The sequence below is a fragment of the Thermobia domestica genome, chromosome 16 (genome assembly GCF_964235325.1).
Source record: "Thermobia domestica chromosome 16, izTheDome1.hap1.1, whole genome shotgun sequence".
NCBI classification, from domain to species: Eukaryota; Metazoa; Arthropoda; class Insecta; order Zygentoma; family Lepismatidae; genus Thermobia; species Thermobia domestica.
This window is the reverse complement of record NC_137469.1, coordinates 28981104-29002298: the sequence shown is the minus strand read 5'-3', so window position 1 is coordinate 29002298 and position 21195 is coordinate 28981104. Positions and strand designations below refer to the sequence as shown.

At 33.8% G+C, this 21195-nt stretch overlaps 1 protein-coding gene across 9 annotated transcripts in view; it reads right to left on the bottom strand.

Moving 5' to 3' along the window:
- The window catches only part of Dscam4 (Down syndrome cell adhesion molecule 4), a 751808-nt gene extending 745090 nt beyond the window's left edge, over positions 1–6718 (bottom strand). For 8 of the 9 annotated variants that reach the window (XM_081742212.1, XM_081742216.1, XM_081742217.1 and 5 more), the window contains exon 1: positions 6309–6716. The gene's annotated coding sequence lies outside the window, so the exon portion shown is untranslated. Of the gene's footprint in view, positions 1–6308 lie in introns of all 9 variants that reach the window. The other variant, XM_081742222.1, reaches the window with a different exon arrangement.
- Positions 6719–21195: the final 14477 nt, after the last annotated feature.

Below are 21195 nucleotides of genomic sequence, written 5' to 3'. Positions count from 1 at the left end.
TTCAAGCCTACGCATTTTTTAATTGTTTTCAGCATTCTTAAATTAGTATAAAAAGTTCAATTAGAAATTTGTTCAAGATCTGGCACTTTTTATTGTATTCAGCTTTCTAATTAGTATAAAAAGTACAATTTGAAATTTATTCAATCCTAGGCACATTTTATTGTATTCAACATTCTTAAATACGAATTAAAGGTGCAATTAGAAACATATTCAATTCTGGGCACATTTTTATTGTATTCAGTATTCTTAAATTCGTGTTAAAAGTGCAATTAGAAACTCATTCAATCCTGGGCACTTTTCAAATATTGGTATGAGATGTAGTTCCTTGAAGTGTCATGAACCTAAATCTTATTTATAAAAATGAATGTTTGTATGTGTGACTGTATATTTACTTGCCTTTTAGTTAGTTTGTATGTGTGTCCGGTATACAAATCCATACCGTTATCTTGACAAACTTCTTAGCAGCGGTGTTCAATCCTCCATGATCTATGACGTGCCACCAAATCAATTATTGTCTTCGTTTAAGTTTAATCAATGTTTTTCTCTTCTTTAGCGTTAATATCTACAATTTTCCGCAACGCATAGTGAACAAAAATCATTCTCGTATTTAGTTAATTATCCAGTACATATGTCTATCCTCTTCTCCTCTTACATAAATAGGTTGAAAGTTTTGAAGTACAGGGATATTATAAATGATTGAAGAGATTTCATAAATTTACTGTAGCTCTAGTAATTAAGATATTGTAACAAAACTCAACAGTATCGTAGAAAAACCCAAAAACGTTTTGTTTGATGTAGATGTACTTCAGATTTCTCCAACGAGAGCGCAGCAGTGAGCAGTGAGGCAAGATGGGGACAGGCGCCGAGAAAGCATTTCATGTTATGGTCTACACGCTCTCCTGACCTAACTCCATGCGTAGACTTTTGCTTTTTTGTGTCGGGTTATATGAAAGATTCAGTGTTCACATCTCCTCTACCAGCAAACCTGCTAGATCTGCGAGCCGGTATCAACAATGCTTTTGGGCTCATTGATAGGAAGATGCTGCTCCGAGTGTGGAAAGAACTTGATTTTCAGCTTGATGTCTGTCGAATCACTAAGGGGGCACATATCAAACATTTATAATTGTTAACAAAAACTTTTTGAGTTTTTCTATGTGTGTGAAAAAATTATCGCAATGTATACAGTAATACAGCTATTATAGAGCTGTGAAATCGTTCCAATCATTTATAATAACCCTGTATTTAGCAAAATGCACCAAATCGTTGTAGTAATTCGCAAATCAAAAACTAGAAAAAAATTTAAGGGATGTAAATTGCTAACCATACCTTCTTACAAATCAACCACTACCTCCATCAGAAAATGAAATCTTTCAGTTTTACTTTCTGCGTAAAACTAGGCCAACTAGGTTAAAGAAGGCTGTGATAATGAAAAATGAATGCAATGAATGGAATGAATAAGGGGAGAACCCCTAAGAAGCCCACAGCATGGTGTTTGTCCCACCACAGCGCTCACTTGGCACGTGCTGGGTTCGAACCAGGGAACCCACGAACCAGAGGTGAACGCTCTACCGTGTCCTCTATCTCCTTCAGAATTCTTTAATCATTCTCAGGAGGAACGTGTATGAACTGTTTTATTATTCCTAGTATTAGATGAAAAATTAACCAGTTTTAAATTCAAAAGTAATTTAGATAAGTTTTGCCTCTCCCTCCTAAATTGCACTTGCAGCGGGATCATCATCCAGTACCACATAGGTTCCCCTCAATCCTTGGTAATCTGCATAGTACCTGTGCATAGTTTCTACCATCCATAGACGGCGATATGAAATACTCCACGAGATTACCTCCTCCAATTATCATATCGGGGGCACAGTGGCTCAGTCATAGAGCGCTTACCTCTGGGTCGTAGAATTCCTGGTTCAATACCCGACTAAGTAAGTTTGTGATGGACAACAAGGTTTCAGTTGGTTTTCTCGGGGTACTTCCGTTTCCTCCCTCATTCTCATTCCGTCAATTCTTCCATCATCATTCACTTGGCTTAATCATCTGTCTCCCTTAGCCTAAAGCGCATAAGCGTGGGATGTTAAACAGAAAGATTATTCCAAAAATGATATTATTTTTAATAAATTTTCAGTGAATATTTCTATCCCCCATTCAGACTGTTCCCCCATTTGATTTACGGAAATTTTACAATAAATGGTTCACATTGAATATTTTATTATTTTTCTTCAATAAAATATCCAGGACTTAACAGTATTTTGGAATACAGAATTTGAGAATGTATTCGAAGTCATGAATTTACATCTCCCTCTAAATCAAATATTTTCTTCCGGGACTAGTTATAATCACGCCCATTACAGAAGATACGATATAGTTCCGATTTCATTATTCTTACTTCCCAATGAATGTAAAATAATTTTAGACAGAAAATCAAATTAGTTGAAATATCTCTGTAGCCTCCAAAATTACTCACGACACTCCATGTGTCATAGTACTCCCGTCTAGGTACTCCTGCTTCTAAATAACTGCATTCCAGAGATAGTAATCTGAAAAAGACCGTGAGCTATTTAAAATTTTATGATGCTTATTTTATGGGCGTTGAAGGGGCATTCAAAAGAAAAAGAAGTAATGTTTAAAATTTATGTAAAAAAAATCTCACGAGGTCTTTTTGTAGGGAAGATAAAACTCAGTATGTGAACTCACTTTTAAAAAACATGTTGATATACACATATGACCTAAATCTGAAAAGAAATACTGTGGATATAAAGAACCTCTGAGAGGTAAGAAGGGGTAAAAGGTAAAAATAATCGAAAACGGCAGATATTTTTTCAGGGTCGCTGATATGAATAGTGACAACTCTCGATGCCGTCCCAATACAAGTTCATCCTGATCTACATGAAGGATGAAAAAGGGTGTAAAATAAAATTACCAAAATAATCGAGATTAGGTCGAAAACATAGTTCTCAGAGACGCTAAGCTGATTGGTATCAGTCACGATTCACTAAACCTCAAGTTTAGTCAAGAACACGCGTTCCTGCTGGCTCGGGAATTGAAATTAACTGGGACAACGCCAAAGGCGTAACTTGTTTTTAAGTATTCTCCATAGTTCTTTATTTTGTGATAGGAATAAAGCCAAAGCCGTAATTTGTCGTTATTTATTCTACTTCGTTATTTATTTTGTGACAGCTATTCAGTTATTTATATTCAAACTTTGTACATAAACATTCTTCCAGTGCGAACCCAAGTATTTTTGCTAGTTTATTATAAGAAGAATATTTCTATGAACTTATTAGAGAGTGGATTTGTCTCATTATAGCTCCATCAGTTATTTGTAGTATTTTCTAATTTACAAGGGGACACGATAACTTAATGTTAGTGCGTTAATCTCTGAAAGTAGAATATATTTGTTTCGACTCCGCGTACGTGAGTTTGTGGAGTATCTCGAGGCTTTTCTGTTTCATTTTGCACTCTTATTCCATCAAATATCTCCTAATCATTTACTTCTCTAATCATCCACCTTAGAAGGGCATAACTGTTGTTTACAATAATGGAATTTTAATTGCATTTCGTTAATCGTCTGTCTTCTCTAGCATACAAGGCATATACATGAGACACACAACTACACAACTAGACATTTCCTTTCATTTAATTTCTAATTCATAAAATCACAAATAGACAGCTCGATACAAATATTTAGGTGAAAACAAAATGAATCAAGTAAAGAAAAATTACTAGTAAGAATACAGTATAAGTGATTTAAAAAACATAAGATTACAGTTACTCAGTAATAAATATACCATCATAATGTGATCTCTGAATTACAAATGGTTGAAACATGTCCATTACAAGGCTGTTACAAAGTAAATTTTTAGAGCCCGATGTTTATGCAACCCACAATATCGAAAGACATTTTGGGTTGCCTAACACCTCAGGCAGTATTCAGTGGAAGCAAACTTCGATCCTGTTATCAATATTTATTACAGTTATCACAAAACCTAAAGGTATTCTAGAGTTATTTTTTAAACATCAGACTAAACCTATTTGTTAATATTACAATAACAATTGCTCGTTAATTCAATATGAAACAGTATTTTAATATCAACCGCATTCTTTGAATTATACTTTATTGTAAATTAAGATCTTGATACATATTTTTCAGTGAATCTGTGTATTTTACCGAAAATTTTACGATATATTAGGAAGACAAATTTGCTAACATTAAAAACATATCTTTGGGCAATAGGCATATTTATTGGAAGAAAAGCATATTATGTCACACACAGTGCTGAAGACTAGATTGATATGTAATGGTGTCCGAGGCTAGACGCTTAATTTATAAATATTCAATACTGTTCAATATTCCATTACATTTCGCTTCTGAGAATTTATATCATGTCACTAGTAACATAATAATAACTCTCTGTGGTTTAGAAGGAAGCTAATGCAGTATCGAACCATGAACCGGCAACGTGACGCTTCCAGAAGCTATTGGTAACTTCATGTAATTGAAATTAAACTAGATGACGACTAAGTATATCTACAGTGAGGAAAAATTGTCTTTGTTAGGCGAAAAGAGAAATATTCTCAAATTTAAGTCCAATATCATTTTATAGTGGTTCTCGACCTATGAGTGATGGTTATTAAACATATCTTTGGTATTGTTAAACCTATGCGTAATATTCGGAGATGAGTATTTCAACAAAAATTGACATCAAAAAGGTATGATACGCTTAAATAAAACAATCATTTTCTTTATAACTTCTTTAAAACATTTTCAATATATCTTTCTTGACAGTTCTCTTCTGCCTGAATGGCCAGTGTACTTGTACTTCGTAAGGAGAACACGGGTCAGATTCCCGGTGGGAGCTCATGTCGTTCGGATTCCACATGCCTCCTATATGCTTGATGGTGAAAAGAGATTCTAAACTTTATACTGACCAACGAACTTCATTTTATAATTTATGGCTTTACATAAATGCTTCTGTGCAGCAAAATTCTTTTGTGTTCTTGTATGTTATGTTTGTGGTCCTGGGTTAGATTCCCAATACAGTGTTTTCATTGTTCACTTACTGTTACGAGACGATTAGTTGGTTCAAGCAGTCTCGGGTTCTTTTCCCGGTGGGGGGCACTCGGTCTAAAAAGTGTAAACGTTTTTTCAGGTCAGCCAACCTGAGTGAGGTTTTCCTCATCCACACCAAGCAAATGCCGGAATGGTACCTAACATATAGGTCCCAAGCCGCTTCCTTCCTTCCTCGATCCTTTCTCCTTCCCTTTCCTCTTATGGTCTGATCGCCGAGAGCTAACATGGCCATAGATGCCGAAAGCCCAGAAATCTAATTCCTAATCCTAACAAGGCGATTAGTGAATAACTTTTATTAAGATACAATGGAACAAGGATAAATGAAGCTAAAAGTAATAGTTTTAAGACTTGATGCACTAACCATACATTAAGTTGGTTGGAAAAGCTATTAGTGGACTTTGAAAACCACAAGTCAATGAATTGCAACTGAACTGAACCGATGGGTAATCATGGTGGATCCAAGAAAAATCGTGTTTTATCACACTAAGATTATTCTACTTTCACTACTGTCTCTTAATGCCTATTTCAATATGCGGTTGAATACTCAACAAACATTAAATTTTTTATCACGGTTCTCTTAGATTTCTGACCAGCGAGAAAAGAAAATGTACACCGCAAAAAAATTCACATCTTAGTTAAAACATCGTCAAAGAAATTGCTATATTAAATTACAGACCAAATATTTATTTTCATAATAATTGATACTTTCAAAAATTGTATAGAATATGTTTGAACTTCAAGGAATAATTTTTGAAATTAAAAATCGTGAACAGTTAGTTTTCTTTAATAATTCAACATTGTAATTTTTCACATCACCCGTTCTGCAGTGAATTAGATTTTTTTTAAAAAATACTGTTCATTGCCCAGTTTCAGTTTTTTAAAACTTCTACTTTTGTCTTTGAATAAAGAAAATTACTTCAAACTGTCTAATAACAGAAATACTATAATTTTATAAGACAATTACGTTTACCGCAAGATTACGTAATTTTGTAGTACTACCAAAGCTACACCGGTTTTCGATACTACAAGCATTTGTAGTATGAGTAGCCACGGTCGTATCTCGAACAGAAACTTTTTCTTTTAGCATCATCATCATTAAAGCAATGTATTTGAACCTCCATAGAAAATACAATGAAAAAATAATAGAAACCAGAATACCAAAAAGAAATTTTAAAACATGCAAGAAGTATCTTGTGATAAAATAAAAAAAAAATGATAAGATGAAACTTACTAGAGGGAGAGAGCGCAGAGACAGATGCCTTCCTAACTGCCTGGTTGCCACGCGAAGACGACGAAGTTACACGCGGTACTCTTACGTCGACGGTTGGTCCGGAATCACTGCAAGAGGATGCACACTTTCAATGGGATGAACTTTTCAAGCAATGGACATCCCTGAAAATGAACTCCGCTTTACAATCGATCAGAGCACGAGGGAGAGCGAGCGCGCGTACTAGCGGAGAGAATATGATGTACGCTATCTCTGTCTATTGTATCTCTCTGTCTCTCAGCTCTCACAGCGTGCATGTACGGGATGAGAGAGATGATATGGGACTGGTACTGTCCAGGGCTGTCCATCAGTTTTTCCTACTCTCATCGATTTAGCCCCGCCCTGCCCCACTCACCTGCTAAGGCCAACCCGGACTCAATGGCAGCTCTACTCGCTAGTCGCTACTCCAGCACGCTGCTATAGTAACGGAGCGAACGGGCCCCGGGATTACAGCTGGCCGAGTTCACTGCAGGCTATAGGGGAGTAAGGGTGTACGGGGAACTGTAGTAGTAGAGCAAGTTTTTCTATATCCTTTCACGGAGGCAGGGAAAAGAGAAAACAACGAGATAACGCACTCACACACACATACACGCTCGTACACACACACATGTTGCTCACACACGCAGAACGAAAATCACAGGAACGTGTAGGTTTGAAGACAAAAGCGAGGAAGATGTTAGAATATAGATGCTGGCTGCGAAGTTAAACGAAATTTTCCTTTAAGTACTATGTAAGTGCAAATGCAGAGAAAGGGATACTATCGTTTCGAACTTTTTAAAGCGTACAACAAAACTACAGGAAACAACAATAAAAAAAAGAACTTTTGAAGCGCCGATCGTTGTATAGAGAGGAGAAAACAAAGAAAGTGGATCATGGAAACATAGAAGGTAAATGATATGAAAATTTAATCATGGTTAGGAGCAAAAACGGGAAAAAGGTACCAGAATCAGTTTTTTTTTCAATGAATGGGGAGAATCGAGAGTTTTGAAACATTCAACTGACTTTTTCTTCGTCACGTTCCCAGTGACTTTAACCTTGAATTTATGAAATAAAAATTACTGAATTACATTGTTTCGGTGTTAGAGAACTTAATTTAGGAATAAATACATGCGAATCAAGATAGTATGTAAGAAAAAATTATGAAATAATTATTCAAATAGAATGAAAGCAAAGATGTTTCTAAAATTAAAAGTTTCGCATTTTTAAGATAACTAACTTTGCTACTTTATATTGCTTCATATTAGATTTGCTATCCTAAATAACTTTAGCTAGAAATACGAATCACTGAACAAAAATACGTTTATTTTAAAGAAATGCCATTTTCAAACATGTGATGAACACGGGACATAATATAATTGGTGCGAGATTGAAGTGTTAGGACGGGAATAAAAGACATTGATAAGAAACTGGAAGAAGACGAGATTTGTTGAAAAAGAACAGGGTTGCGTTATGAATTGAAAGGCATGACTTTAAAATTGACGAACATTGGGGACAAGTTATTGGAAAGACTTAAATTTGTAGCTTAGTTTTCTGCCGGACCACGGAGGGAAATGGATTTATGGTGTTTAGTTTTACTTTTGTCAACTTTTGTTATGATCGGCTGAGTCCGTTCTGACCAGCCAATCAGTGCTCAGATCTAGTTTCTAGGATCATGTTATATTTAGATGTCACGCTTTCTTTTGTTCTTAAATTGTCAATATGTTCAGTTAGTCGGCGAAACTGTCATACAGTTATTATTTATAGGAAAAAAATAAAGGCTAATTTGTTCACTGATTTGTATTTGAGGCGCCTAGTATCAAAGCCCGCCGCATCCATTTCGTTTAGTTTCGAGTAATCTTGCAAAACGTGCAGTGAAGCTCCATATACACGCGTACAAAGTCCCATATTTGAACTAGTTTTTTAGTATGAAAAATTAAGCTTTTAAACAAAATTCTGTTTCCATGGAATTCCTTTAGATCAAACTTATAACAAGCGATTTACAACTCAATTTCGGTAATACTACTACTACTACTACTACTACTACTACTACTACTACTACTACTACTACTATTACTACTACTACTACTACTACTAATAATAATAATAATAATAATAATAATAATAATAATAAATTTATTTGGAGGCTTTTGATACTGGGTGCCTCACTTCTAGTTTACGTTACATTTAAGATGTTTGTTTATGTGCCTTGAAAAGCAAGAAATTATCCTCTCAGCCCGTTCTATAAAATTAATCTGAATAAATAACCTTTAGTAATAACTATAATCTTATACATAAAGTGCAATGTATGTATTGGTCGGTTAAATAAATCCACACTATTGACTGGACAAACATTTTTTAGGTCAGGGATCCTCAACCTATCTTTATAACACGAACAACTTTTGTCACAATCTTTTGCCAGCGATCCCCATAAGTAATCTCGAGTTTGTAACAAACTTTTTAATTATTACTGTCTATCTTTTACATTTGTATTTTTCTTGTATTTAAATATGTAGCATGTTATTTCAATTGCTTTAACAATTCTTTATTTGTTTATTTATTTGTTATTTCATTGCTGTAGTTGACATCAAGTACGGTAAGAAAACGTTTATCAAAATAACAAATTCAAAATAATCTTTAAAAAATATTTTCCATTACTAGGTGGTAATTACATTTATGTTTTCCACCCTCCTTCGTGACCGCGTATTCCTTTCTAGAATCCCTTTGGGATACCGATCCTTAAGTTGAGAATCTCCATTCTAGATAGCTGTAGAAAAGAGACTATAGATTTTTTTAAAAAAATATTATTTACTAGCGTCAGTTATCCGTTTCATTGGGTTAAAATAAGAAAAACTAGTAATATGTTCCGTTTGTCAGTCACTTTTTACTATTACTAAAGCGCTCTCTGATACCGGTCATTTTCCATCATTTATACATACATATATAATACTAGCGTCAATTAACAGCTTTGCGGGGTTAAAATAAGAAAAACTAGTAATATGTTCCGTTTGTCAGTCACTTTTTACTATTACTAAAGCGCTCTCTGATACCGGTCATTTTCCATCATTTATACATACATATATAATACTAGCGTCAATTAACCGCTTTGCTGGGTTAAAATAAGAAAAACTAGTAATATGTTCCGTTTGTCAGTCACTTTTTACTATTACTAAAGCGCTCTCTGATACCGGTCATTTTCCATCATTTATACATACATATATAATACTAGCGTCAATTAACAGCTTTGCTGGGTTAACATAAGAAAAACTAGTAATATGTTCCGTTTGTCAGTCACTTTTTACTATTACTAAAGCGCTCTCTGATACCGGTCATTTTCCATCATTTATACATACATATATAATACTAGCGTCAATTAACCGCTTTGCTGGGTTAAAATAAGAAAAACTAGTAATATGTTCCGTTTGTCAGTCACTTTTTACTATTACTAAAGCGCTCTCTGATAGCGGTCATTTTCCATCATTTATACATACATATATAATACTAGCGTCAATTAACAGCTTTGCTGGGTTAAAATAAGAAAAACTAGTAATATGTTCCGTTTGTCAGTCACTTTTTACTATTACTAAAGCGCTCTCTGATACCGGTCATTTTCCATCATTTATACATACATATATAATACTAGCGTCAATTAACAGCTTTGCTGGGTTAACATAAGAAAAACTAGTAATATGTTCCGTTTGTCAGTCACTTTTTACTATTACTAAAGCGCTCTCTGATACCGGTCATTTTCCATCATTTATACATACATATATAATACTAGCGTCAATTAACAGCTTTGCTGGGTTAACATAAGAAAAACTAGTAATATGTTCCGTTTGTCAGTCACTTTTTACTATTACTAAAGCGCTCTCTGATAGCGGTCATTTTCCATCATTTATACATACATATATAATACTAGCGTCAATTAACAGCTTTGCTGGGTTAAAATAAGAAAAAACTAGTAATATGTTCCGTTTGTCAGTCACTTTTTACTATTACTAAAGCGCTCTCTGATACCGGTCATTTTCCATCATTTATACATACATATATAATACTAGCGTCAATTAACAGCTTTGCTGGGTTAACATAAGAAAAACTAGTAATATGTTCCGTTTGTCAGTCACTTTTTACTATTACTAAAGCGCTCTCTGATACCGGTCATTTTCCATCATTTATACATACATATATAATACTAGCGTCAATTAACAGCTTTGCTGGGTTAACATAAGAAAAACTAGTAATATGTTCCGTTTGTCAGTCACTTTTTACTATTACTAAAGCGCTCTCTGATAGCGGTCATTTTCCATCATTTATACATACATATATAATACTAGCGTCAATTAACAGCTTTGCTGTGTTAAAATAAGAAAAAACTAGTAATATGTTCCGTTTGTCAGTCACTTTTTACTATTACTAAAGCGCTCTCTGATAGCGGTCATTTTCCATCATTTATACATACATATATAATACTAGCGTCAATTAACAGCTTTGCTGGGTTAAAATAAGAAAAACTAGTAATATGTTCCGTTTGTCAGTCACTTTTTACTATTACTAAAGCGCTCTCTGATAGCGGTCATTTTCCATCATTTATACATACATATATAATACTAGCGTCAATTAACAGCTTTGCTGGGTTAAAATAAGAAAAACTAGTAATATGTTCCGTTTGTCAGTCACTTTTTACTATTACTAAAGCGCTCTCTGATAGCGGTCATTTTCCATCATTTATACATACATATATAATACTAGCGTCAATTAACAGCTTTGCTGGGTTAAAATAAGAAAAACTAGTAATATGTTCCGTTTGTCAGTCACTTTTTACTATTACTAAAGCGCTCTCTGATAGCGGTCATTTTCCATCATTTATACATACATATATAATACTAGCGTCAATTAACAGCTTTGCTGGGTTAAAATAAGAAAAACTAGTAATATGATCCGTTTGTCAGTCACTTTTTACTATTACTAAAGCGCTCTCTGATAGCGGTCATTTTACATCATTTATACATACATATATAATACTAGCGTCAATTAACAGCTTTGCTGGGTTAAAATAAAAAAAACTAGTAATATGTTTCGTTTGTCAGTCACTTTTTACTATTACTAAAGCGCTCTTTGATACCGGTCATTTTCCATCATTTATACATACATATATAATACTAGCGTCAATTAACAGCTTTGCTGGGTTAAAATAAGAAAAACTAGTAATATGTTCCGTTTGTCAGTCACTTTTTACTATTACTAAAGCGCTCTTTGATACCGGTCATTTTCCATCATTTATACATACATATATAATACTAGCGTCAATTAACAGCTTTGCTGGGTTAAAATAAGAAAAACTAGTAATATGTTCCGTTTGTCAGTCACTTTTTACTATTACTAAAGCGCTCTTTGATACCGGTCATTTTCCATCATTTATACATACATATATAAACTAGCGTCAATTAACCGCTTTGCTGGTTAAAATAAGAAAAACTAGTAATATGTTCCGTTTGTCAGTCACTTTTACTATTACTAAAGCGCTCTCTGATACCGGTCATTTTCCATCATTTATACATACATATATAATACTAGCGTCAATTAACAGCTTTGCTGGGTTAACATAAGAAAAACTAGTAATATGTTCCGTTTGTCAGTCACTTTTTACTATTACTAAAGCGCTCTCTGATACCGGTCATTTTCCATCATTTATACATACATATATAATACTAGCGTCAATTAACAGCTTTGCTGGGTTAACATAAGAAAAACTAGTAATATGTTCCGTTTGTCAGTCACTTTTTACTATTACTAAAGCGCTCTCTGATAGCGGTCATTTTCCATCATTTATACATACATATATAATACTAGCGTCAATTAACAGCTTTGCTGGGTTAAAATAAGAAAAAACTAGTAATATGTTCCGTTTGTCAGTCACTTTTTACTATTACTAAAGCGCTCTCTGATAGCGGTCATTTTCCATCATTTATACATACATATATAATACTAGCGTCAATTAACAGCTTTGCTGGGTTAAAATAAGAAAAAACTAGTAATATGTTCCGTTTGTCAGTCACTTTTTACTATTACTAAAGCGCTCTCTGATAGCGGTCATTTTCCATCATTTATACATACATATATAATACTAGCGTCAATTAACAGCTTTGCTGGGTTAAAATAAGAAAAAACTAGTAATATGTTCCGTTTGTCAGTCACTTTTTACTATTACTAAAGCGCTCTCTGATAGCGGTCATTTTCCATCATTTATACATACATATATAATACTAGCGTCAATTAACAGCTTTGCTGGGTTAAAATAAGAAAAAACTAGTAATATGTTCCGTTTGTCAGTCACTTTTTACTATTACTAAAGCGCTCTCTGATAGCGGTCATTTTCCATCATTTATACATACATATATAATACTAGCGTCAATTAACAGCTTTGCTGGGTTAAAATAAGAAAAAACTAGTAATATGTTCCGTTTGTCAGTCACTTTTTACTATTACTAAAGCGCTCTCTGATAGCGGTCATTTTCCATCATTTATACATACATATATAATACTAGCGTCAATTAACAGCTTTGCTGGGTTAAAATAAGAAAAACTAGTAATATGTTCCGTTTGTCAGTCACTTTTTACTATTACTAAAGCGCTCTTTGATACCGGTCATTTTCCATCATTTATACATACATATATAATACTAGCGTCAATTAACAGCTTTGCTGGGTTAAAATAAGAAAAACTAGTAATATGTTCCGTTTGTCAGTCACTTTTTACTATTACTAAAGCGCTCTCTGATACCGGTCATTTTCCATCATTTATACATACATATATAATACTAGCGTCAATTAACAGCTTTGCTGGGTTAAAATAAGAAAAAACTAGTAATATGTTCCGTTTGTCAGTCACTTTTTACTATTACTAAAGCGCTCTCTGATAGCGGTCATTTTCCATCATTTATACATACATATATAATACTAGCGTCAATTAACAGCTTTGCTGGGTTAAAATAAGAAAAAACTAGTAATATGTTCCGTTTGTCAGTCACTTTTTACTATTACTAAAGCGCTCTCTGATAGCGGTCATTTTCCATCATTTATACATACATATATAATACTAGCGTCAATTAACAGCTTTGCTGGGTTAAAATAAGAAAAACTAGTAATATGTTCCGTTTGTCAGTCACTTTTTACTATTACTAAAGCGCTCTTTGATACCGGTCATTTTCCATCATTTATACATACATATATAATACTAGCGTCAATTAACAGCTTTGCTGGGTTAAAATAAGAAAAACTAGTAATATGTTCCGTTTGTCAGTCACTTTTTACTATTACTAAAGCGCTCTCTGATACCGGTCATTTTCCATCATTTATACATACATATATAATACTAGCGTCAATTAACCGCTTTGCTGGTTAAAATAAGAAAAACTAGTAATATGTTCCGTTTTTCAGTCACTTTTTACTATTACTAAAGCGCTCTCTGATACCGGTCATTTTCCATCATTTATACATACATATATAATACTAGCGTCAATTAACCGCTTTGCTGGGTTAAAATAAGAAAAACTAGTAATATGTTCCGTTTGTCAGTCACTTTTTACTATTACTAAAGCGCTCTCTGATAGCGGTCATTTTCCATCATTTATACATACATATATAATACTAGCGTCAATTAACAGCTTTGCTGGGTTAACATAAGAAAAACTAGTAATATGTTCCGTTTGTCAGTCACTTTTTACTATTACTAAAGCGCTCTCTGATACCGGTCATTTTCCATCATTTATACATACATATATAATACTAGCGTCAATTAACAGCTTTGCTGGGTTAACATAAGAAAAACTAGTAATATGTTCCGTTTGTCAGTCACTTTTTACTATTACTAAAGCGCTCTCTGATAGCGGTCATTTTCCATCATTTATACATACATATATAATACTAGCGTCAATTAACAGCTTTGCTGGGTTAAAATAAGAAAAAACTAGTAATATGTTCCGTTTGTCAGTCACTTTTTACTATTACTAAAGCGCTCTCTGATAGCGGTCATTTTCCATCATTTATACATACATATATAATACTAGCGTCAATTAACAGCTTTGCTGGGTTAAAATAAGAAAAAACTAGTAATATGTTCCGTTTGTCAGTCACTTTTTACTATTACTAAAGCGCTCTCTGATAGCGGTCATTTTCCATCATTTATACATACATATATAATACTAGCGTCAATTAACAGCTTTGCTGGGTTAAAATAAGAAAAAACTAGTAATATGTTCCGTTTGTCAGTCACTTTTTACTATTACTAAAGCGCTCTCTGATAGCGGTCATTTTCCATCATTTATACATACATATATAATACTAGCGTCAATTAACAGCTTTGCTGGGTTAAAATAAGAAAAAACTAGTAATATGTTCCGTTTGTCAGTCACTTTTTACTATTACTAAAGCGCTCTCTGATAGCGGTCATTTTCCATCATTTATACATACATATATAATACTAGCGTCAATTAACAGCTTTGCTGGGTTAAAATAAGAAAAAACTAGTAATATGTTCCGTTTGTCAGTCACTTTTTACTATTACTAAAGCGCTCTCTGATAGCGGTCATTTTCCATCATTTATACATACATATATAATACTAGCGTCAATTAACAGCTTTGCTGGGTTAAAATAAGAAAAACTAGTAATATGTTCCGTTTGTCAGTCACTTTTTACTATTACTAAAGCGCTCTTTGATACCGGTCATTTTCCATCATTTATACATACATATATAATACTAGCGTCAATTAACAGCTTTGCTGGGTTAAAATAAGAAAAACTAGTAATATGTTCCGTTTGTCAGTCACTTTTTACTATTACTAAAGCGCTCTCTGATACCGGTCATTTTCCATCATTTATACATACATATATAATACTAGCGTCAATTAACCGCTTTGCTGGTTAAAATAAGAAAAACTAGTAATATGTTCCGTTTTTCAGTCACTTTTTACTATTACTAAAGCGCTCTCTGATACCGGTCATTTTCCATCATTTATACATACATATATAATACTAGCGTCAATTAACCGCTTTGCTGGGTTAAAATAAGAAAAACTAGTAATATGTTCCGTTTGTCAGTCACTTTTTACTATTACTAAAGCGGTCTTTGATACCGGTCATTTTCCATCATTTATACATACATATATAATACTAGCGTCAATTAACCGCTTTGCTGGGTTAAAATAAGAAAAACCAGTAATATGTTCCGTTTGTCAGTCACTTTTTACTATTACTAAAGCGCTCTCTGATACCGGTCATTTTCCATCGTTTATACATACATATATAATACTAGCGTCAATTAACCGCTTTGCTGGGTTAAAATAAGAAAAACTAGTAATATGTTCCGTTTGTCAGTCACTTTTTACTATTACTAAAGCGCTCTTTGATACCGGTCATTTTCCATGATTTATACATACATATATAATACTAGCGTCAATTAACAGCTTTGCTGGGTTAAAATAAGAAAAACCAGTAATATGTTCCGTTTGTCAGTCACTTTTTACTATTACTAAAGCGCTCTCTGATACCGGTCATTTTCCATCATTTATACATACATATATGATACTAGCGTCAATTAACCGCTTTGCTGGGTTAAAATAAGAAAAACTAGTAATATGTTCCGTTTGTCAGTCACTTTTTACTATTACTAAAGCGCTCTCTGATACCGGTCATTTTCCATCATTTATACATACATATATGATACTAGCGTCAATTAACCGCTTTGCTGGGTTAAAATAAGAAAAACTAGTAATATGTTCCGTTTGTCAGTCACTTTTTACTATTACTAAAGCGCTCTCTGATACCGGTCATTTTCCATCATTTATACATACATATATGATACTAGCGTCAATTAACCGCTTTGCTGGGTTAAAATAAGAAAAACTAGTAATATGTTCCGTTTGTCAGTCACTTTTTACTATTACTAAAGCGCTCTCTGATACCGGTCATTTTCCATCATTTATACATACATATATAATACTAGCGTCAATTAACCGCTTTGCTGGGTTAAAATAAGAAAAACTAGTAATATGTTCCGTTTGTCAGTCACTTTTTACTATTACTAAAGCGCTCTCTGATACCGGTCATTTTCCATCATTTTTATATATATATCTTCTCTTCCCCAAGTTGCGGGGCTGAATTTGTACTTAAATGGCATCGGAAGTGTCATTGTGTACCTCAGTGACCCCGAAAACTATGGATTTGGCACTAACATTGGTCATTCTGAATCATTTTTATATATTTCATTATCTCCCCTTCCCCTAAATTGCACCGTCAAAATGAAATGATAAAAACCATTCCAGGTCCGAACTTCATCTATGTTGAAAATTTGATCCAGATCGTTCTGGTAGTTCAAGAGTTATTAAGTCACAGTCACTTTATTTTTTTTATTTATATAGTACATTGACTGAAAAGCATATCTTAAAGGAGTGAAGAGAAATTTGAAATGAATTTTGGAATCTAATTAGCACTTGAGTCAAATTAGAATTTTTATCATTCCATTTTGATTGAAATTCGCGTCTTAAAGAAAAGGCAATGCGAGGAACAAGCGCTTTTCCTACTTCTTTTGTCAAAGTGGTTCTGATTACAAATTCTTTCCTGAGATTGCCTGAAATGTTATGCAACTTATTTTCCCGTTGTGTCGTGTGGGTTGCAGCATCTTCGGGCTCTAATCTATAGGATGTAATGAAAAAAATCTCTCCAGTGTTTTTTTATCTCCACTAGATGTCCCAAATGGTTCGTATTTTCAAATAATTTGAATTTAGAAAACTTCAGAAAACAATAGTGATATTAATAGTAAATGTAATAAGACTTTAAACATTAATACTGGTAAATACCAAATATTAATAATCTAATGGTACTAACTTATATGTGAATAGTTAAGAGTAAAGTTCTCAAAGTAAGTTTGTGAGGACGCAGAGTTGAAAATATCACGTCTGTTCTACTTTATATTGGAGTAATGTGTAACCTTATTTATCAGGTTATGTTCTGTAGAAACTTTTACGAAACTTATTGTGGCGATTCTTCGCAAAACAAGTATCATTGTGGCTTTAATTGTTGCTCCGTAGTACGAAACTTAAGTCAGATGTGGTTGAAATAGGCACTTTCTAACATTTCCTATTGCAAAAAATTACTATATTTAAATATTGTAATATTTATGTCATCAAGAGTTACGATTTGAAGTTAAAATTCCTGCAATAACATGTAAAGAAGTAAATTATGAATATAAGCCACTACTCTGACCAACATAGTACACATGCTACACATCCACATGCAAAGCTGAAAGCTGTCTCGGATTTGCTTGGCAAATTCAGAATCCTCACGAATTTCTTCTTTGAGCTCTTGCCGCAGAGTCAAAAAGCCTTTTCATTACTTCAGAGCTTCATTGCTTGTTGTAGGAAGCATTTTCTTCTTTTATTTTGTATTGTTCTGTACTTTTGTATTATATAATTTTGTATTGTATCAAGCTAAACATAACTAAATAAATAAATCTCGTTACTCATGTCCAAATGAAACTACAAATAAAAAAAAAACTAATGGCTCAAGAGAAGGCGTTACCTTCTGCGGACCACCCATCTTCAGATGGGAATGAAATTGTACTAAAAATAACGTAATTTTGTAAACACAAATAACTACTCAGGTATACTAAATGATCAAATTCAAGAAAGAGCGTATGCAAATAATGCAATATATAGTTAGGTGGATGATGAACTCAATTTTACTTCACATTGTACACAAGCTTGGCTGGTGATGAATTGCCTAATATCTTTTTATTTAATTACTAAACATATTTCGAACAAGTAATTACCCCAATGATTACTAAATATTGAAATACGAGTTTAATACTTCTTTTTCTTTGTTGGTAACCAGTGGCGTATTTACGATTTTGTTTCGGGTTTTTTGATAAATTTATTCCTAGAAATGTGAAAATTATGCAAGATATTTCATTTACTTTATAATAGGAAATAAAATTTCATGGCTGGGGGGAGCTTAAGCCTGGAAGCCACCTTAAATATACCACTGCTATTAACGTATTTATATACTTGCAATTAAGGATTATACAGGGTGTTTGAAAAAGAACTCCCTAGTTTTAAGTATAAATTTAATTGGAAAATGAATGAAAACTTACATCAATGAGTACATATCATGAAAGAGAATTCCTTCAAGTTTTGTTTAATGTTGGTAGACTTCAACGTGGGATCCATTTGTGGCCCTGTGCACGTCGAGACAATATTCTACTTCTCGCACGTATTCACCAACATTTCAAGTGTAACTGTCCCAACCGCCGCGACGATTCTTTCCCGTAAATGATTGATGTCTCTGATCTTTTCTCTGTACACAACATTTTTTTATGTGGCCCCAAAAGAAAAAGTCCAGTGGGGTTAAATCTGGGCTTCGTGGTGGCCAAGGTATTGGGCCAGCCCTGCCTATCCACCTTCCTGGAAATTGAGTGTACAGAGAAAAAAAGCAGCACTGGTGCCGTCTCAAGGTCAAGCAGACCTGCCAACTGCAAGGAAGCCAAACCTGGAGAGTTGATGAATCAAACACCACAAACTAGAATAGTGTATTTCACTTTGTACAGATTCTAGGTCACGTTGAAACTTGCGAGTTCTTTTTCAAATACACTGTGCAGTATAACTACCCAAATTCGTGCAACTTGACAGCGTGAGAGAGTTGACACAAAAACATTCATTTCGGTTTTAGTTGTGCTTACCTATGAGTAAATTTACACAATTTTGTGTCTCATCTGTCATCAAATGTTCTCATATTTCACATTAATTCAAATTGTATAGAATACCAATATAAAATATATTATACAGGGTGACACAAAAAATGGGAACTTTTTAACAATCCTAAAAAACCAAGAGTGATGGAAGAAAAACATTTTTTCATAGCAATAGAAACCTTAAAATTTGCCACTTAAGAAACATTCATGGAATTTATTATTTCTTAAAAATAACGCGCTTTAAAAAAAATGAAATCTAATCTTCAAATTTAACGTCCCACGGTTATGTCGGTTATTCTAAAGGAAACGGTGATAATGAGAAATGAGTGAAATGGTGAAATGAAGAAAGTAAGAGGAAACGGGACAACCCCGAGAAAACCCACGAGCACGGTGTTTGTCCACCACAAAGTCCACAGGGCGCGAGCTGGGATCGAACCAGGGACCCCAAGAGCAGGAGGTGCGCGCTTTAAACGCTGTCCTCATGAGCCTTAAAATGAGCCTCATCTGCCTGCCATCCACAACTTGCTTAGAAATTCATCATAATTTTTTACGTTTGTTATCATTTGTTGACAGAATTCTAAATGCAACTGGTATTCGTTTTCCTTCAGTTGTTGCACTATCTGCAGCTTGTATTGATGAAATTTCAAATCTAAATGAAGAACCCTGCGGATACTCTGTCGGGATATTTGAACCGCAGATGCTTGCTTACGAATTGAACGCCGTGGACTCCGTTAGACAGACTCGCATAGAACATTAATGAGCCATTGTTACTAAAATGGCAAAGTGTTTACTTGTTTCAAGGTTATTGTCCCGCAGTGCTGCCACCTGAGCACGGCTGCCAACACCCATTTCAAAAATTCCCGTTATTGTGTGTTACCTTTACATAAACAATACAACAAAATGTTTGAAGCTCAAACAAACTCCCTGAAAGATTATAAAAATCACAATAAAATGAACTCTTGCACCAGACGGAAGAAAAAAACACAATCAGAAGAGCAAAAAATAAGTGGTATTTTCTTTCATTAACGAGACAAAATATATTTACTTGAACATACTAACTTGCAGTATTATTTGTCAATATTAAGATATTTGGAAGTAAATACGTTACTTTTTTTCTAAAAAAAAAGGAGAAAGGTAGAGAGATATATATATTTCAATTTAACGTTCACGTTATAGCCTTTAGTCTAAGGGAGACGATAATTAAGGCAAGTTAATAATGATGGAAGATTGGTGGAATGAAAAATTAGAGGAAACAGGAGCACCCAGAGAAAACCCACGGACACGATGTTGTCCACCACATACTTACTTGCATGGAAATCGAATCAGAGACCCCACGCACCAGATGTAAGGGCTATATTTTTAGAAAAATGGTCACCTTCAGAAAGAATTATTAAATGGGGTAACGACGCCATATAGGCCTAATCCAACCATCAAGGAACAAACTATGAATGACTAACAGCAGCATAAGAGTTCCAGTTTTTCTCACATATTTACAATATATTTACATCTTTACATAAAATTTTATATATATATATATATATATATATATATATATATATATATATATATATATATATACTTGCATCAATTACCTACTTCGCTGGCTTAAATTAAGAAAACATAGTAATATATTTCATTAGTCAGTCACTTTTTACTATTACTAAAGCGTTCCTTGATATTGGTCTTTTTCGATGATTTTTATATATCCCCTCTCCTCCCTATGTTGCGGATCACGGCATCGGAAGTGTCATTGTTCATCTCAGAGACCCCGAAAAGTATGAACTCGACACTGATATTGGTCATTTTGATTATATATATATCCCTCTCCCCTCCCACAATTTTTGCGGATCTCAATTTGGATTTAACTGGTATCAGAAGTGTCACTGTTCATCTCAGCGACCTCAAAACCTATAGATTCGACTCTAATATCGGTCATTTTCGATCATTTGTAAATGTCTCTCCCCTCCTTTAAGTTACATCGTCAAAGTGATATGACAAAAATCATCTCATATTCGAACTAAATCTAGCTTGAAAATTTGATCAAGATCGGTCGCGTGGTTCAAGAGTTATTAAGTTCTATTTATTTTTTCTATGTCCCCTTCCTCCCCCACCCCTAAGTTGTACTGTCAAAAT